The following is a 5,808-nucleotide window of genomic DNA, read 5'->3' as shown; positions in this document are numbered from 1 at the left end:
ATATATATATAAACTACTGCTTGATAAACAACAGACCGCTGTATAAATATATATTTACATAATGTAAACCTGCCACCCCAACTGTTTGAGTAAACTATAACTTCTAGTTTTATTTTGCTTCAAAGTATAGTTTCCTTAATGATAGAGTTGGCCGAAGATTAATCTACGGAGGCCAAGGCCACCATTGGCCACCCCCTGGTTCCACCACTGCACCTGGTCATGAGTAAAATTGATTTCTCCAGGATTCGTCACTCTGCGTCGGCTCAGACGAGCAAAAAAATAAAAGCTTACGTCTAACTCCTGCCTGCTTTAATATATTGCACTAAAAACATGAAGGTTTACTTGCATTCCTAATTCCAGTCCAGAAAAACACTCAAGGTGAAACCTACAAACATTCACTATAAAATCCCTCCGCTAAGGGAGACAACGGAGTACCACTGGTTTGTGTTTTTGCATTTAAAAATAAATGGCAAAACAAAATACTAAACATTTCAGGAAATCTCAGAATTATGACTTTTCTCAGAATTAAGGGGAAAAAACAATTATTGCACCGTGGCCCTGGTCCTCTTCCGTATCTTTAGGTATTCATCATTTTTGTTACTTTTTATTGTTTGTTGTGTTTTATGTCCTGAACATGTTTAGTAGAAGGATATTTTTGTAAATCCTTTTAGAAATGTGGTTTGTGTAGAAAAATAAAGTTGATTAGAAACCTGATATCCTGTAATGATACGTCTGAGCAGCCTGTTGTTCTGCTGAGTTGCTGCCAGGTGAGGCTGCATTTCCTGATGCCACCCTCTGTTTTGGTTCAGGCAAACCTGCATCTGTTGTCAGCGTTCATCTCAGCAAAATGTTGCCGCCTCACGCCGCAGGGTTTCTGCCACCACACTTGGTGTTCACCTGATGGTTACGGCTCGTAAGCACTTCCACACAGCTGAGTCACTTTTTGTGCAAGAACAGCTCGGGTGAATTTCTCGGTTTTACCTCAAAATGAAGGATTTTGAATTTAGCCATGTTAGCGTTCCTGTAGCCGTCGGCATAATTAAAGCATCTGAGTTTGAAATCAGAGACTTCTTTTAGAATGTAGTAAAGATTTAAGGGCCAGGAAGTGAAACAAACCAAATCCTTCATAGATCAGCGCTCTGATTGGCCAGTGGATGGAAGGGGAACGAAGAGAAGTGTAAAAAGATGAGAAAGGATGTGATGGGTGGATGTTTTGTTGCCGTGGGAGACAGAAGAGATTACAGACCGCTGCCAATTTAAGCAGCGCCGGCACACGGCTCCTAATTGAGAAATAGATTTCTTAGCTCCGCTCCAACCGAATTAAAAAACGATCAAATGTTGCTTTTGCTTTCAAACCTTTGAATTTTTTGGTTGTTGTGGTTTGATCATTTCTGTTCGAGTCCAGAGCTAACTGCACTGTTGCCATCTCTGGAGCAGAGCAACCAAAAAGACCTTTACGCGGACAACTCACGCACAGCCAATTAGGAAACTCCTGTTTCGTGAGCCGTGGGGAAATGTTTCTAATAAACTATAAAACTAAAGGAAAAATAAAACTACAAGGCTCTCGCAGCTCTGATATTCAACAAGCAGAGCTCCGGAGATGAGGCAGCGGCGCAGGTTGAAACAGGAAACAAGCCGCAAGTGCACGAAGAAAGGAGCAAAGACAAAAGAAGTCTTTATGGTTTGTGAAATCCTGGATCGCATCAACGTTAGCGCTCAGCTTTCGCAGGCGGGCGATAACGACGTGTCCCTGAGCTGCAGCGCCTCTCATGCGTCCGTTATCCCACAGTTAGAGGAAAACACTTCAGCCACGCCCCTGACCCGACCCCACACAGAAATCATTGATTATAAAATGTTAATGAGCGTTGCCGTGGCAACGGTCACACCAGGCGAGCCAGCGGAAACCTTGTTCAGGTTAATGATTACGGTGCGCTGCGGCTCAAACTAGCCCCAAGGTTCAACCCTAGAAAGATCAAATCCTCAAGTTTTACAGGAAAAAGAACCCGAGCTGCTCGTAAAACACTAACGTTTGTTTTTCACTAATTAAACCTGACATTCTTCACCTGACATTTAAATGGCATTTTATTTGTTCTTCAACTGCGTTCAACGTGCATTAAATGTTAAATAGATTTAAACAGTTACATGTTAACAATCCATTCATGAAATGTAAAATATTTAATAAGATATTTAGTTCTCGTCACCATGAAAGGCAAATGATCTTATAATCGCTTCTGAGCATGCATTTATCCGTCTGTCTGTTAGCAAAATATCTCATGAAACATGTGATGGATTTTAATTGAACTCTCAGACTGTAATCTTTGGATGAACAGCGACATTGATGAACTTTTGGAGTTAACCCGATTCAAGATGTCCGCCACAGATAACCTTAGCAACGCTGTCAGTTTTACAGAAACTGAGCTAAAAACTGTTGGAACCGATTCCCAGCGTAAACTCTGAGCGCTGACAAGTCGTGGAACATCTTTAGGCGTCCAGAAGCTGATGTTCATTCATTCCAGATTTAAAGTAGTCACTGCAAAGTCATGATGACCGGGCACCGAAAAACAATCGTAAAGTAAGTCACACAATCAGCTCTTTGTTTCCCGTCAGTGACTGATGTGTCTTTAAATACAGATGTTGTGAGCAGAAACCAACTACTGAGCACGACCAATATGGAAACTCTGGCTATCGCCAATACAGATATTGGGAGGGGAAGGCATCCATCGATAATCGATATAATGGCTGAAATTTTCTGAGCTTTGTTCACCTCCAAGAATCGAAGTAAGCAGCGAGTGGGGCGGGGCTTGTTTATTTAGCGCAGCTGTTAGCAACCATGACGCTAAGCTAATCAGATCCACGCTATACGTAGCCCCACAGTAGGTTTACCAGTGGTGCAGTGGTCATAAAAATGGTCTTCCTAATGTGCGTTCACATTTTCTGCCCTCCACTAGTCACCATAAAGTTATCAAGTGTGTTACAATAATATAAATTAAACAAAGAAACGCCCTTCCTGTTCATTGTTTAAACAGTCAGTCACGTTTGGTGAAGGTCTAATTAGTAATGACCACAGCAGAGTTTATATCTTTGCAGAGAAGATTTCAGACAAACAACGCATTTCATTGAGGACGACAAGGATAACGTTACTAATGCGGATATACGTTTACCGCTACGTTAGATTTATTGTTCTGGATAAAGTTTAACAAGGCCTATGCTAGGTTATCTAAACGTTAGCTTGCTCATTTGAGAGGCACGTAGATAATGACAAGCAGGTTGGAGGATTGAAGAGAATTTATTATTATTGATTTGTTTTACAGATCGGTTCAAATAAATTTACCATGCTCTGTTCAGCAAAATACGCTACACAGTATTGTTCGCTGCTTCGACTGCGCTGAAGGTGAAAGTGAAACTTAAGGCCATGACTTGAAAGTAGTCTTCATGTGCCCTCCGCTGGATAAATTGTACAATTACAGATGGTTCCAGCATTTATCGGGGTGAAAATTAGAAGTGCATATAACGGCACATAATGGGACAATTATGACCGATACAAAAAGTCCCCCAATGACTATTACCAGCCTAAATTATTGGCCCTACTGATAAATCGGTCGGCCTCTACCAACTACCACGCGTGTTTAGCTACAGAAACACCCGAAGTGGCTGAGAACAGCTCAAACGATAAACCTTAATCTGTTTAGCTACACAGGCAGCCTGATGCAGATCAGGACTCCAGAGTCCACTGGTTTTGACTCAACGAGGTGCTTTGTTTACATTGAGTGCAGCCCCACATTAAAAACTGCATATCAATTTATCTGGAAAACTACTGGAGTAAACTCTTTTAGGCTGCACCATTAGTTCAAGAAACCATTTTATGTTTGATTCTATACTTTGCAACAAGTACCTTTAATAACTTCAAATGATTCTAATTGATTTCAGAGAGCTCAGTCTCCAACTATAATAAATTACACACGTTTTATTTACAAAGTATTATGTATGTTTATTCATGTGCATCCTTTAACTGTTCCTACACTGCAAAAAAAATCTACATAACTCATAAAAAACTTTATTCCTGTTCTGAACACACAAGTAGAAAAACATTACCAGTAATATTCATTTATATTTTATGTACTTTAATTAAGCCGCTTCTCTCAGAATTGCAGACATGCCATGAATAGTAACACTACTAGTTACATAATTTGTGTTCATTTTCAACAAAAATCATCTCCTCTACCACCCTCTACTTTATAAAGGCAAAGATAAGATAAAAATAAAATAAGCCAAGCTCCTCATTAGAGCCTAGCAAACATATTTAAAAAAAAAAAAACATCTGGAAAGAATTAGAATACTTCAAAATAATAAATCTAAAGTCCATTACCCACACATTTTAAAACAGCCAAATAAGAATCATCTGAGCTATGAGTTAAATCTCTTTTGTCCCATAAACACATGAATAAATAACGATGGTGTAGTTATTTTAGGTTTTGAGGTCAACATAAAATCAAAGATTAAATTATTCACTTTAAGAATAACTGCAGAAAAGTGAAAACACGTCTTATCAGATTTTACATTTTCGTCATGCGTGAATGAAACAGAGGAGCCATCGACAAACGAGAATACAATAATTTAAAGATGATTTGGATTGATTCGAATAAAACAAACAGGTTGTTCTGCGTTTGAAAATGTCAACAGCTCTCTGCTGAGTTGTTGTTGTTTTTCTTTCAGCTGCTCTCTCCTTTTCACACCGATTAGAAATTAGAATACAAGGGAAATAATGTAACGTGAACTTGGAATAACTCTGAAGGTTCATCAATTGTAGAGTTCCTGAAAGTTTCATTACAATCCTTCCAGTGGTTCAGGAGATATTTTGCTAACAGACAAGCAGGGTCAACGCCAACAATTAATGCAAAAGTGTTAAGTAAATATCTCACTTAATTAGTAGTGCCTTAAGTATGAGTTATGAGTGACTCTCAGCTACTACCCCATTAAATTTGAAAACAATATTTGACAAATCGACTGAATTCTATCCATTTTGGGGTTTTCAGAGTTTAGTTAGCTGTGGCGGCCATCTTGGTATGGGTTGGTGTCAAAACTTAATCAACTGTAGATATTTATCTATTAATTATTACCTGGATGTTTCATTTATATCCATCCAGTGATTCATGAGATATTTTGCTAACAGACAAACATAGTTGACTCAAATAAATTATTGGCTAAATTATAAACAAAGGTCTTCAATCCGATATCGCTCAAAATATGTGTTGGAGATGACAACTAGCTACAACCACAGCAAGTTTTACGTCAAAATGTATAAAACCGGCTGAGTTATTAACATTTTTTATGTTTCTGAAGGTCAATTGGCAGCCATCTTGAATACTGTAGTGTCAACTCTACAAGTTAATCAGTAATAAATGAACGTACGATGATTACTTTCTGCGAGTTTCATTAAAATTCATCCAGTGGGTCGTGAGATATTTTGTTAACAGACAAAAAACTAACAAAAAACAGTATCATCCTCCTTACGATTACAGCGACGGGCGATAACGAGACTCGAACGGACGAACGTCAAACCCCAGCTGAAGTTAAGAAAACTAAAAACCAGCTGACAAGACTGGACTGAAAACCGGGAACCTCTGAGGACGGCGATGGCAAATGCAGTGCAGGTGCGCTGATTGCAAACTGAGCGCAGGTGTGAGGCTGAAACAGGAAGTCCAGCTAACAGAATGCACAGCAGGAAGAACTCTTCAAAATAAAACAAGCAGACAGCTGGATGGATGGATGGATGGATGGATGGATGGATGGATGGATGGATGGATGGAT

The sequence above is a fragment of the Nematolebias whitei genome, chromosome 9 (assembly GCF_014905685.2).
Source record: "Nematolebias whitei isolate Nwh7 chromosome 9, NemWhi1, whole genome shotgun sequence".
Classification (NCBI taxonomy): Eukaryota; Metazoa; Chordata; class Actinopteri; order Cyprinodontiformes; family Rivulidae; genus Nematolebias; species Nematolebias whitei.
This window is presented reverse-complemented; position numbering follows the sequence as displayed.